This window comes from Silene latifolia, chromosome Y, assembly GCF_048544455.1.
Source record: "Silene latifolia isolate original U9 population chromosome Y, ASM4854445v1, whole genome shotgun sequence".
Lineage (NCBI taxonomy): Eukaryota > Viridiplantae > Streptophyta > Magnoliopsida > Caryophyllales > Caryophyllaceae > Silene > Silene latifolia.
The window spans coordinates 165,538,221-165,554,019 of NC_133538.1; positions in this window are offsets into that span (position 1 = coordinate 165,538,221).

The following is a 15,799-nucleotide window of genomic DNA, read 5'->3' on the forward strand; positions in this document are numbered from 1 at the left end:
GTTCGACTCATCCTCCCTAGCAACACAACGTCAAAAAACCAAGATAACCATCACTGTTTATCCGACACGGGACAACCCAACCGCTTAGGAATACCATCCCGCTATGCATGTTCATAAACCATCATCATCATTATCTTGGCACAAATCACAGAACACGACACTCCATCGATCATTGACTTCCTATTGCATCACCAATTACACATTGCCCACAAAGACAACTAACTTGATTATTACTTGTACTCATCCCATGATATTACTCAAACGTAAACCAAAACAACTATCAGACTATTCTTTTATCCATTCCTTGCCAACAACTAACAGATATAAACACTCAAAACGACATTCCTATTGCTGATGCACAACAACACTTCATTCATTAAACTCTATTACTTCAACCACGCAATAAAATTCTACTAACAACGACTCTACTATTGCTACTAACATCCAATTCTCATGACAATATAATGAACAATTAATTGAAGATAAGATATAACAACATGCTATTCTTTTCAACAATTATAAACTGTTACTCAGTTACACAATAACCATTACAAAATTATCCAAGCAACCACTTAAATTAAAATACTACCAAATGTCATATAAATACTATAAAATTTCTAAAATTCCGTCATTTTCCTTTGCGACATTACTCTTCCCCTCTTAAAAGGAACTTCGTCCCCGAAGTTCACCAACAACACAATTTTACTATCACCCAAGCCGGTATATTATCACCCCACATTGACATTACCAACAAAACATATGCACATATGTCTCAGGTTATCCATGATACTGTCTTGACCTTACGTAAACATGACTCATATCATATATATATATATATATATATATATATATATATATATATATATATATATATATATATATGAAACTATTAGCAAAGTGAACAACATAACTGAACATTAAATCATAAACTATCCGTCATGGCATGAATTTTCCTTATACGACCATACCAATTACCCGCAGCAAGAATTATAATCATTGTACACTACCTCATCTGAATCAATTTGATTTAGCATATGAACTTATATAAATATCATCGAAAATTGTATAAATCCTACCAATATGCACATTGTATAACAACTGTTGAGATAATACTACGATGTAATATACCCACAGCAAGAAATTTTACAACAACAACCATCGTCATGATAATGCCAACAAATGTTAAAACGAAATTGAGCTGTTACAGGGTTACTCGATCGAGTTCGTAAGGTACTCGATCGAGCTGGACTTACTCGATCGAGTTCATAAGTTATCCGATCGAGTTGGCTGAGATCATATTACCCCCTAAATGCCACCCCTGTAGTTACTGGATCGAGTGAGGAGCACTCGATCGAGTACCCACATGCCAAGATTCTCCCAATTCGTCAGTATGTAAGTCTAAACCAACAAATACACAAGTCAGAAACGTGTTCCCGTCATCAATATCCTGTATAAATGTCTAAAAAGCATTCAAAATAAGGCCTTATGGCCACAATACAATCCAAAGTCTAACACCAACACCGTCTCTGGACATGCCTGCTCCAGCTGTACCATCACCCGCGACGCCACCAACACCGGAATCCGCTCCCACACGCTATGGGGCCAAGCAACCGTAGGGGTAACTCTGAGGCTCTCCCCAAAGAGACCGCTCCACGCCAAAGAAATGGAAGACTCTGCTATCATCCCCGACACCTCTCCACCACACCGGCTGAGCTGCCTCGGTCCCGATGCCCTGCATATGTGCCATCTCATGGAGGTTCTGGAGTGTCAAAGTAGCAGACACCGTCTCCGTGAGCTCACTAACTCTCATCTCAGGACTGTAGAAGGAAGGGTAACCAGAAAACTAGGGCTGTGAAGGTACAGGCTGCCCTAGCTGGGTCTCAGCCATCCTCTCTCTCTCACCCGTCGTGGGCCTCTCCCTACTCTAGGCTGTCTATCCTCGGGTCTAGGATGATTCCTCTTCGTCGGCTCAGGCATCACCTCCAAAATGTCATCATCAATGAGGTAAAACTGCCTATCCGGGACCTCCTCCTCATCATCAGAATTGGCTGCCACCACTACCGCCAGTAAAGGCTCGGTTACGGGAAGGTGCTCAGGGTCGGGTAGCCTCATCCAACTCATTCCCCAGACTCTCCACGCTAACCCACCATCCGCCAAAGTCCTCAACCATTTCTGGTCGAGAAAGTACTCACGGTCCAAGGTAGGCACCATCGGGGTCAAAGGGGTATAGGCCGAGGAGGCCACAAAGGTGGTCAACCGCTCCGCCAACGGTGTGGAAATGGCACCACAACTCAAGAAACGTGTGTCAGAAGAGGCCATCAAAGCTAAGCTAGCACACACTATGGCCGGGGCACTGAAAGAGACTCTCGGGGCTCGAGTGGGGTTAAGGTAAGCCAAAAGCAACATCACCTCATGTTAGTTAAGCTTACTCACATCTTTCCGCTCAAAGAGTAAACAGGTCAAAGCACGAAGGAAGATCTTCCGAGTGACGTGTTACACGTCATTGATCAACATGTTGCTAGAGGTGGGGGGTGGCTTGCCGGTAAAGCAAGGCATGAGGCTAATGGCTCCACACTTAGTTGGGATGTCCCTAAGGGCTGCCTTCTCTGGTCTAGCAAGGCCGAGGTGGGTGGAAAACATGTCCATGGTCAGAAAGAAGCTAGTGTTCATGAGACGGAACTCAACGGTCTTTTCCACCGCATCATAAAGAAAAGAGCTCATAAACTCCAAGGTCAGAAAAGCATAGGAGTGCTTCCTAAGACGGTACAGCCCGGCCATACCCAAAGTCTCTAAGATGTGTCTGACATGAGTCTCAATCCCTAGGTCAGTCAAGATGGTAGTATCAATTCAACGGGTGGGTCTTATACGAGGTCTCTGTAAAGCAACGAAAGCATCTCTTTGCTTAAAATCAGAAAAGACAATAGAAGGGTACTTAGGCACCGCTGGGACCGTAGGTCCCCCACTCCCCTCACCCACCTCAGGCTCAGAGGCCCTCCTCCTCTTACTCTGACGGGTTCCAACAATTGGTCTCACCATCTGTTTCCAACACACATCTTAGATACACAAACAACATGTACTTGAAAACATATAAACTTTCATGTATAGCTATGTAAAAAGAACTACTATGTACGCACTTTCACCAAACAATCCAAATTTCAAGTATACAACTCTCAGCTGCTTATCAGACGGTCTATACAGCTATCAAATTATGACAATTATAACATCAATTAATAACCCAACTACAAATTTTAAGGATTAAACTTTCAAAATAGTTCCACAAATAGACAAGTTTCACAAAGAATATGGGAGGAATTGCAGTGGGGCACTTTTAAGACAGAGTTTTAAGGCAAAATTTTGAGTAAAGTTCATCAAAATCAACACTAAACAAGATACCCATAACATACATCACTTAATTTTCCCCCTTTCATATGCAAAAGAAAACCAAAAATCAATTTGAATCCCTAAACCCTAGAAAATTCGGTTCATACAAACCCCCAAATTGGTTCGATTTTTCTACTCCTAGCATTAATACTCAACAAATTAAAGCAAATAGATCATATTACAACAATTATAAGCAAGATTTTACACATATAAATCGAATTTTTTTCAGCAAACACCAACTATTCTACATGTTTTTAATCAATTAAAAACTTATAAAAGGATGAACATTCTTACCTTGAATGATTAGTAAGCAAAAGGATGAATTAAGCAAGATGAAAATCAAAGAATCAACACCAAAACACCATGTTTTTGAGAGCAAAGAGAGATTTAGAAGAAGTTAGTGTTTATGAATGAAGTAGAATAAGAAGAAAGAATTGGGAAGAAGGGATAAGTACCCCGCAAAAATCCGGGTACTGTTCACTTACTCGATCGAGTAAGTAAGGCACTCGATCGAGTGGCCTCTACTCGATCGAGTTGGAGCAAACTCGATCGAGTTTTCGCTGACAGTTTCAGCTATTTCGATCATATAACTCCTCAACTAAATCGAATAAGGTCTACTCGATGGAGTAGGCACTCATTCTCGGTCGAGCAAGGTTAGGTACCAGATCAAAAGTTACGAGTTTAGTTAAATTCTTGCAAAACAACAACTCGTGTCGATTCCAAATGTATCTGGAAATCGTCACAGATTATTTCATCGATTCACGACGCATTATTGCTACTCAAATGTAACTCAACTACTCCATCCAAACATGACACCTTTTACTTTATTCTATAACAAACACTACGCAAAATGATTTACCACACTATTAACTTATTCACGCATACCTTCAACACATTACTTCCCTTCTAATCATACATGTGCAAACTTCAACAATCCAACTTATACTCACACTACTCTAAGCATTCATCTAACAATAAACCATCATTTATCATCTGAGTTTGCTAACAATTCAATCATGTCACAAAAAAATTATCAACTAAATTATTCGACTAAACTATGCCATAATACAAATGTATTCAACGACTCATTCGTTGCAATTCTATTTACCATTTGACAAGTATATCATCCAACATGAAACTTACCATTCCTTGATGTACTCACCCACACACCAAGACTTACCACTCTTATTATTACATATTCAAGACTAGCAATTCCTTTATAAACTAGCACGCATAGAAAGATTTAGAACGCATCACTCAACATTATCATGCATGATACCGTCGTCAGGTACCAAAAATAATACCTAAAACAACTAACAGAAGCTAGTGGAAGTAGGGTCGATCTCCACAGGGAGGCGGTCACTATCTACTTGTCAACTCGGTCTGTCTACGGTCACAGTTGGAGGTTTTTAATTGTTTGAACTAAACTAAGAGAGATTAAAGTGAGAAAAAGGAATAAGGGGGATTAACGATAGGGGAAAGAGAACTAGGATTGTTGGGTCATCAATGAATATCGGTTAATTGCAGCTAAGGTCACAGATCGGACGCGTGTATCAGTCTAGGGGCCAACGAATATCTCCTTCCGGTTTCAATTCGCCCGAAAATACTATTAGCTTAGCTTCCGCCCTCACTAAAGCATCCTATTGTTCACTGCGGGTCTCAACCCTTCCAACCTTCCGGTCTAGGTTAAGGCTTACCAAGGTTAATTAAGCTAAATGCATCGATTCAAGTAGTTAGTTATAGTTAATTGCAGTGATTAACAACAAAGACATGATATTACATGAAAGATTTGTAAACCTAATTAGCAACTAACAATAATCATCGAATATCCTAAATCCTAGCAAGAGATTTAGCTATGCATAATGGAAAACAAAGCAAGAGCGAAAAACAGAGAAATAATAGACATCGCAAAATAAAGAGAGAGCAAAGAAAGAGAAAGAGAAAAAGGAAGAATTACAGTTTAAGAGATCCGGAAATTAGAGTCACAATAACGTCGAACAGTATCCAGAGGTAAAACAAGAGAGAAAAAGAGATAAAAGGAGAGTTAAGACCTAATGACGTCTTTCCTATTTATAGGAAAGACAATTATTAACCTAAACGACATTAAAACCTTGCGGTAGATAGAAAAGTTCTCGATCGAGTGGTTTAAAACCTCTTTATCGAGTAATTTATAGCAAAACATCTCGATCGAGTAGAAAACCTAATCGATTGAACACTATCTAAAATAAGCTATTCAATCGAGGACTTAACTACTCGATCGAACACTATTCTACTCGATCGAGTGGTTTCTAGCGCATAATTCCTACTTCGCGCACTGAACTTCAAACGGCTGCCATTTCTTCGTTGATTGGGCAAACAGAGTGTTTCCGGTGGCGTTCGAAAGCTAAGAGGACAAACTTTCATCTCAAATTGTAATAACCTGAAAATCAGTTTTATAACTCGATATATGGCTCTTCAAAGTAAGCACTAGTAAATTGAATTTCTTCCTTTACTCGCCTAGCTATCTTACTTCTTTGCGCATCACAATTAGTAGTTTCCAAGCTCCGACTCAACTCATCTCCTAAATGCATGCATAGGGACATGTTTTAGGCGTGATTACGCTTCTTTCCGGTTCATACCTGCAAATAATACAAGACAAACCAAAGTAGACTATTCGGGGGACATTTGTAGCTAAATACTACGTAATATGCATAGAAATGCGTGGAATTACGGTACAAAAAGTCTATATTAAATGCACGCATCAAACTTCCCTAAACCAAACCTTTGCTTGTCCCCAAGAAAATTATATGCAAAACTAATGGAACAGAAATGAAAACTCAGAGCTAGCTACAAATTGTCCACTTAAACCAATTTAATGCAGCAAACCAACACTCATAGCAAAACAGTCAAACGCAAGCGAGTTGTAGGATGTTTATAATAAAGCTAAACTGTCGACCTTGTAAGACCTTTAATGATGGACTCTCACGGGTCACTCTTCTCTCATGAAGCAAAGGGTGAACATATGAATGTAAGAGAGAATGAAATATAGTCGCTCACCTAAACTACGACCCACATAAACACGCATGCAACTAATATGATAGACAATTCTAGCTATCGTACATACATTCCAAACAAACAACGTCCTGTCACAGCCGAGCGCTTACAAAAATATGGTAAAGTGAGGTAATGGGTAAGAAAAGGCAAAACATTTATGGGAATGTGGAGGTATAGGCGGCCAAGCTAGTACCTAAACAGAACCAAATAACAACATCTGATTCTTACGCAATTATAGAATTAAGCAGATGTGCCCTTCATTCGGCACCAAAACTCACCAAACCGAACTGAACATACTCCTCAAATGATCAAAATAAAACATAGGAGTAACACCAACTTATGCAAATTCTTTTTTTCGTTCTTCCTTTTTCTTTTCTTTTCACGGTTTTTTTCTTCTTTTTCTATTTATTTCGAGTTATTTTTTCATTTCATCCTCCTTAACCTTCATAAATTACCAGCTCCAGACCAATACAATACAAACCAAACTTGGCATGATAAATTATATACCGCAAAAACATACACTAAACTAGCTTGACAAGGCAGGCTTAATTTGGATGTAGTTAAGGGTCAAAAGGCAAATTTCGCTAATGTGGAGTTAAATGGGTAAAAATGAAAGAAAGGGGAATGTAAGCACCTCCCTGCATGTGACACCAACCACTAACCCGAGTGTATGTAGGCAAAAAGCAATTTGAATTTCATATACGCACAAATTAATGAACATGTTATGCAAGGAGTAACTACTCACAATCTCACGTAAAACTGGTCATAAATGACACCAATTTATTAAGCTCTAGTTCCTTAGAATTTATAAGTAGTTTGCCAAAATTTTCAGGTCAAGTCTATTCGTTCAGCTAAATTTTAACATTAACTCGTAGATATGCAGAAGACAAAACTAAAAGATATTAATTAATCGCAAGGCTTAAGAAAAAGGACAAATTATAGTGCAATTTCATCATTGAAATCCACCGTTCCGAGTCAACCTATATGCAAAAGTAAACATGAAATTTTTTGAGTTTTATGAATTTTTAATTTTTATGAGATTTTTAATTTTTATAAAAATAAACAACAATGCATACAGAAATTAAACGTGATAACAAAAATGCAATAAAAACATAAATGCAGACACAGATATGGATGCATAACCTCCCCAAACCAAACCGTACAATGTCCTCATTGTACCCAAAAATAGGGAAAGGAAATGCAAACTAAAAAGAAGAGAGTGGAGATGCGGAAAACTTACAAGAGTACACGAAGAAGGGACCTCCCCAAACCAGTCAGCAACATGAGAGGTCGCTAAATAGCCCCAGAACAGCATCACAAGAAGCGAATCAAAATGAAAGTACTCGATCGATAGGCCAAAGTACTCGATCGAGTAGAATGGGCCATAAAAATGTTCGATCGAAGGAAGTAAAGAACTCGATCGAAAAGACCGATTATTAAACCCAATAAAAACTGAAATGTTCAAAAAACAACTAAAAAGCTTAAACTCCGGGTTGCCTCCCGGACAGCGCTAGTTTCAGACAGGTCCCAACTCGACCATCTTTTCTCTTCAACAGTCATTCTAATTTACCCCAGTCAAAACAGCTCAAAGCACGCAGCAACCAATCAAATAACTGCGCATGTGCTACACAAAAATATAAGTAGCACCATAATAGAATAATAATATAGGAAATTGAAATGTACCACCGTTTAAGCCTAACAGATTTCCTATGATAGCTCCCAAATTTGTCCACAAAATAATTTTGCCCTCCAGATACGGGCAGAATATAAAAGCTGGAATTGACCGTCGGTGGAAAATGAAGGAGCTTAGGAGCAATAAAGAGTAATCTTAGGCACCATTTCAGTTTAACGAACTTTTGATGACAAGTATGGTGAAGAGTTGTTAAATTATTGGTCCAAACTAGAGCGGGTAGGGCATCAAAAGAAAAAACAGGAGTCATATGAGAGAGTGTACTATTAATACCAACAATAATGAAAGTATCATTAATTACCTCAGGTTGGTTGCTCCTAACGTCGGAATCATTGACAAAAGAGTATATTACCTACTCCGTGCTAGGAACAATCACTGACTCAGCTGTCTTCTCATTCCCCTTCTTGGTGGGTTCTATCCCGCAAATCGCAGCCTCCAATGCATCCAGCTCGGCTATGAAAATGGGGGATTCACCGTAACCATTGTCTTCATCAAAATCGTCATCCAAAACGAACCAAGATGACATTTCTTTACTCTCCCTGGCCAAAGTGCTCGATCGGGCAAAGACAGAACTCGATCGAGAACTCTCCTCCTGAATATTACTCGATCGAACACATGTAATTGCTCGATCGAGATCCTCCTCTTAATAGCTGTTCGATCGAGATGGTGTTTCTGTTCGATCGAACACTTCCTCGGATAATCCCCTCGATCGAACACTTTGACTCATTCGATCAAGTATTTGTTACTGTGCAACGCAGAAATTCTCGTATGATGCTTCGTTTTCAGATAGATCTTCGTACTCCGAGTCATATAAATCATCAGTATCGATAGGCAACTTGGGTCCTTCATGGGAAAGACCACTCTCCGCGTGCCTAAAGTTCGTCTCAGCAGCTAACTGAGCTATTTCAGACTCAAGCTCATTAATTTGAGCGTAATTAAATCTATCATGTTCCTGCAGTTGGAGTGCAAGCGCCTTCACCAAAGATTTCAGTTCAGCAATCTCTTCTTTCTGTTTATCAGGAGGAGGAGTAGCTTGTTGTGGTGGCCAAACAAATAGAGGCTTTTGATAGCCTTGTTGATAAGGCGGATGTGGCGGCACAATTGCAGCGGGATGACTAGCTTGTCTACGCTTCTTAAACGCATAGACCTCATCGTTCTCTGCCAAGCAAATAGCGGCATTATGCCCAGCAGTACCATATCTCTCACATTAAGCCACCTGCTGCGCCATAGAATGGAACATAGCTGGAAGATCAAAGGTACTCAAGCCTTCCCTTTGACGATCTTTTACCTAGAACTGTCTAGGTAGGACCTGTAGGACCTATCAAAACAACACTAAGAAAAAAAGATAAGAACTGCCTCAAGGAATAAATCCCTTGAGGCTAAAGACATACAAAAATAAAACAAGCAGATAAAATAGTTGCCTCCCGGGCAACGGCGCCAAAATTTGATACCGTCGTCAGGTACCAAAAATAAATACCTACAACAACTAACAGAAGCTAGTGGAATTAGGGTCGATCTCCACAGGGAGGCGGTCACTATCTACTTGTCAACTCGGTCTGTCTACGGTCACAGTTGGGGGTTTTTAATTGTTTGAACTAAACTAAGAGAGATTAAAATGAGAAAAGGAATAAGAGGGATTAACGATAGGGGAAAGAGAACTAGGATTGTCGGGTCATCAATGAATATCGGTTAATTGCAGCTAAGGTCACAGATCGGACGCGTGTATCAGTCTAGGGGCAACGAATATCTCCTTCCGGTCTCAATTCGCCCTAAAATACTATTAGCTTAGCTTCCGCCCTCACTAAAGCCTCCTATTGTTCACTGCGGGTCTCACCCCTTCCAACCTTCCGGTCTAGGTTAAGGCTTACCAAGATTAATTAAGCTAAATGGATCGATTCAAGTAGCTAGTTATAGTTAATTGCGGTGATTAACAATAAAGACATGATAACAATGAAAGATCTGTAAAACTAATTAGCAACTAACAATAATTATCGAATCTCCTAAATCCTATCAAGAGATTTAGCTATGCATAATGGAAAACAAAGCAAGAGCGAAAAACAGAGAAATAATAGACATCGCAAAATAAAGAGAGAGCAAAGAAAGAAAAAGAGTAAAAGAAAGAATTACAGATTAAGAGATCCGGAAATTAGAGTCACAATAACGTCGAACATTATCCAGAGGTAACACAAGAGAGAAAAGGAGAAAAAAAAAGAGATTTTAGACCTAATGACGTCTTTCCTATTTATAGGAAAGACAATTATTAACCTAAACGACATTAAAACCTTGCGGTAGATAGAAAAGTACTCGATCGAGTGGTTTAAAACCTCTCATCGAGTAATTTATAGCAAAACCTCTCGATCGAGTAGAAAACCTACTCGATCGAACACTATCTAAAATAAGCTATTCGTTCGAGGACTTAAACTACTCGATCGAGTGGTTTGCAGTGCATAATTCCTGCTTCGCGCACTGAACTTCAAACGGCTGCCATTTCTTCTTTAATTGGGAAAACAGAGTGTTTTCGGTGGTGTTGGAAAGCTAAGAGGACAAGCTTTCATCTCCAATTAGAATAACATGAAAATCGGTTGTAGAACTCGAGATATGGCTCTTCAAAGTAGGCACCAGTAAATTGAAGTTCTTCCTTTGCTAGCCTAGCTATCTTACTTCTTTGCGCATCACAATTAGTAGTTTCCAAGCTCTGACTCAACTCATCTCTTAAATGCATGCATAGGGACATGTTTTAGGCTTGATTACGCTCCTTTATGGTTCATACCTACAAATAATACAAGACAAACCAAAGTAGACTATTCGGGGGACATTTGTAGCTAAATACTACGTAATATGCGTAGAAATGCGTGCAAATACGGTACAAAAAGTCTACATTAAATGCACGCGTCAATGCACTATCAACACTTCACAATCCCTATTACATTCACTCACACTTCTATTCAACCATAACCCTACGCAGTTCACCATCACTGTTATACGTACCAAACATTAACAGAGGCTCTATCACAGATATTGCTAACTTATCTATCATACACTAAGCACATAATTCTCGACTCGATATTCCCATATACGGTGACTGGCTTAAGCATCGTGGGGCCATGATTTTGAAATGAGGGCGCCTACTCACCCAAAATTAAGCATCACCTGGGGCTCCCAACATACATACACCAGGTTCATTTTATTAGACTCACTACGTTCATTAGGCTCATTTGTTACAGTTTCCCAAAATCGTCGCTCTGATACCACTTTGTAATACCCCCATCTACTAAGGAGCCTTGACAAGACCTTCCCTAGCAGATAAGGGCGTTACCATCTCGGTTGCCCGAGGACAGTAATAATCAAATGTCGATAAAAGAACGTTTAAGTTATATTACAAGTGATTACAAATAACTGACAATAAGATAGATATACTCAAAACTACTATCATCTATGTGAAACTACATCTGCCATGACTCATGGTAGACTTATCCCTCCAAGCACCCAGCTAAGATCCATACATCAACCTGTTAAGACCGACTGCTCACCATAGTGGATCATGGCAGACACAACAGAAACAACAACACAACAAAACCACACAAGGACAGTGACTGGGATAACAAACATATAAAGGCAGATACAACACACACACCACACCTCCTCCGACCAACCACACCTCTGACTGCCCAAAGGTCCAGTCCTGCCAGTGGGGGACTGTAGCCGTTCCCACCTAAGCCCCGCCCATGTTCCTTAATGTGCACATCCCCTACCGTGGCGGGTTCCACAGAGGGCGAACTAAGGGCGTGAAGCCACTCCCGCAAGTGACTTCACTCGGCCGAGGGCGCACCTCGAGAACCATAGACAAACAATCACCATTAGTTGTACAACAACAAACACCAACTACTATACCAACACAACATTGACAACTACCACAACCAATTAGGAATACTGACTCTACACCAACCAAACAACACTATTAGACACTCTAGACAATCAACAGTACTGGGTTGGCGAACCTACCTTTAGCAAACCGCAGCGATTCTGCTTCCGATCACAAGATATCGACAAACCATGAAAACCACCTATATAATCAATGAAACCACCTATTACTACCACTACAAACCTAACTGAAAACAATGATGATGATGACATACCTATACAAAGTAATCTGGCGTCAAGACCGCTACCCGACTCAAGCATCCTATCCCCATGGTGTAAGCATTCTCAAAGGCCTCAAGGAAAGGGATTATGGTGAAGGAGAAAGGAGGTGACGGCATCTAGGTTTAAGAAAAAGAAGTGGGGAAATGATTTGGGGTTTCACGATATACGATTTATAATTCCCTGCTGCAACCTCGTTACTCGATCGAGTGACCTCTACTTAATCGAGCTCCCAAGCTACTCGATCGAGTAGCCTCAGCTAGATCGAATACCACACAAAACAAAGCTCACCACGTCACAAGACGTCACCCGTAAAGTTTCCCAAGGTCAAGATCAGTGTCTAAGGTCAGTCAACGTCGGTCAACGGGTCCCTAAAAGGGCGGGTATTACACTGAGCTCTGATACCACATGAAAATTCTTGATCTCTAATTAGACTCCTATAATTAGTCATTAAATTACCATAATTTAATGTGTCATAAGGATCTAGTTAAATGCATGCTAAGAAAAATAAATAAAAAGGATAAGATGAGAATACAACCTATTCTTCATCTACAAAAGGCATGAACATATTCATTTTCATCAACTCTTGATGAACCAAGCTCCATGGAAAATAATCTCCAACCTTAAGATGGCACTCCTACCATCTAGCATCCAAATAGAATGCCTCCTTTCAATGGCACCCAATATTTCACCCCCAAAATCTACTAATAATATTGACTAGATACTACTAGTAGAATACCCTTTATAATATGCACTCCCTCTGGCTTTTAATTTTCTTCCCGTTTCTCTAATATATAAGAGGAGTATTATAATGAAGTGGGAAGAAAACAGCAAGCCGGAGGGAGTAAGTATTATTACTAATAATAATACTTGATGTATATATTATATTTTGTGAATGTATTTGATGAGATTTGATAAAATTTGTGATAAAAAATGATGAAAAACTGCCCTTGTTCTTCACTACTCTTTTTAGAGCATTATTATGTAAACACCTTATTGTGGAGGACACCTACTTCAACAGCTGGATCAAACAACAGAAGTTATGTTTGGAGATAGGTGGATGAAGTTTAGCCTTACCTTGTTGTTCTTGTGTCAGGTTAACTTCTGAGTGGTTAGGCCTGGTATATGGGGCCGTCCTGTAATTGTTTCCTCTGTTGTAATTGGCACTCTTCCTGTTCATCTTTTCATATTCCTTTATATTGCTGGATGCTCAAAACTTGTAGCTTTTATCTTCCTCCAGCCTGATGTAGGCAAGCATCTTGGCCTGAACGTCCTCAAAGGTATGATAGGGATACTTGGAGAGTTCACCATAGAGATCACTATTGGGTAGTAATCCCTGCCTGAATGCCTCCACTGCTGTTCCGATGTCATGTTTGGGAATAGATACTTTCTTCTTGTTGAATCTGTTGAGGAAAGTCCTGAAGGTCTCATCTGACTTTTGGGTAATCATGTACAGATCGCTGGAATGCTTCTCCACTTCTTTTTTTGCTCGAAAATTGCTTGTTGAAAGTGTTGATCACGTCAGCAAAGGATTTAATGCTTCGATTTGGCAGGTTAATATATAATTGTAGCGCAGGACCGGTCTGGGTTGTTCAAAATCCTTTGCACATGCAAACCTGCCTAAACTCGCTTGGAATTAATGCAGTCAACATTTTTTGTTTATAGAAGGGCACATGATTTTGTGGATCTGAGGTCCCATCATAGGTTCTCATAGATGGAATCACAAATTTCTTAGGGAGATCTACCTTAGCTATCTCGTCCACAAAAGGTGAGTTAGCATAGCTATCTAGGGCAACTTCTTTCATGCTGGCAGGTATTCCAGGTATCTTTTCGAATTTTTCATTGAGTTTCTTGATTTCCTGGACTATTGCCATCATGACAGATGCTCCTGTCTCATCAGGTTGTTCTTTGTTTTTTTTTTAGGAATGTCATCCTCATCTATATTGATCACTATTTAGGCACCACTCGGACTCCTAAAATTTGTAAAATCAAAGGGTTTGATAAATGATGAGAATGGGGTTCCTGGCTGAATTTTAGAGCCTGATCCCTGAGTTTTCTCCAACTTTTGATTCTAGGCTGACTCAGATTCCTTCAGCTGTAAGATTCCAGCCTCAGACTGAGCCATTTTTTCTTTCATGTTCTCCATTTATGCTAGTTGTTGTAAAGCATCATTCAACTATTCTTTAATGATGGGTTGTGCCATTTTTTGTTAACTTTCTGTTTTATAGATTTTTTGTGAAAAAGGAAAAAAAATTAATGATCTAGATGCCCCACAGTGGGCGTGAATTGTTTTGGGAGGATTCTACGCAAGGTTGAATCAGGTCAGTGTAGAGTTATTGCAGGGTTAACTAGCTCAACTTTATATCTTGTGACTGCGGGGGCAGAGTAGAATAAACGTAACACAAAGTAAATAAAAACAAATAAGACAACAGAATTTGTACGTGGAAAATCTTTAAATGGGAAAAAACCACGAGCACCAAGCCAGGAGAGAGTCTCATTATGATTTGAGAGGATAATATTATTTTGAGCATAACGTAATGTATTTTTTCTAAGTATTGTAGTAGTATTGTTTGTAATATGATAGAATGTATCTTCAAATGATCTTGGCTGCTTCCTTAGATAGTCAACTTCAAATGGCTTCATAATCTCCATCATAATGGCGTAATATTTCCTCTGAATTACGCCCTTAATTGCCTCTTAGTTTCTCCTGATTACCTGGATAAATGCCTTGTCTCCATGATTAATTCTCCTCGTTAATTACTCTCTTAATTGCTGGATTTATATGATAATTATTACATATAATCCTTGTTAACTTAGTCAAATATTATCTTCACACTTGACCGTTGTCGTCTCCTGCCTGGTGCCAATCCTGAGCTACTCTGACACTCCTGTCCTGATTATCAGGCCATGGCAGAAACCAATCCTGAAGATAGTGTGAAATATCAGGCCCAACAATTATGAATATGACTAAAATGCTTGCTAATGTAAATAAGTGAAGAACAGTGATAAATAAAAGAGGTGGATAGTCTAATATCCATGAATTTGTAAATAACCAACAATATCATCAAATCACGGAATAAACCGTCATGGCATAAATTAACAAAGGATGATTTCGGCAATGGTAAAAAATGTTTGTCATAGAAATGAATTAAAATGGTAAAAACCATAAAAGAAATAGAGTAGAAAAATAGGATAAAATATTTAAAGGAATGATGAGCTCAAACATGCATGTTTTATTTCTGACCTGGACAGACCATTGCGGCGCGAGCTCCTAGGCGAGGAAAGGGGCTTCTGTCTCATGCCAAAACTCGGTTTTGGCTCAAACATTCCATGTTTTGAATCGTGTTATGCATGCCTTATAACCACAAAGTCATGAAAACATCAAAATCATGAAGTTAAAGATTTTGTTACACCCCCATACTCACATGTTCGATTTCTTGATGAAAATGATAAAGTGTTAAACTTGTGAGTCGGAAAACCATTTTGTAAGAAAAGAGTGTTGCTTTGCTTTAGTGTAGATTAGTATTGAGTTGGTCGAATGGGTTGGCCGAATGT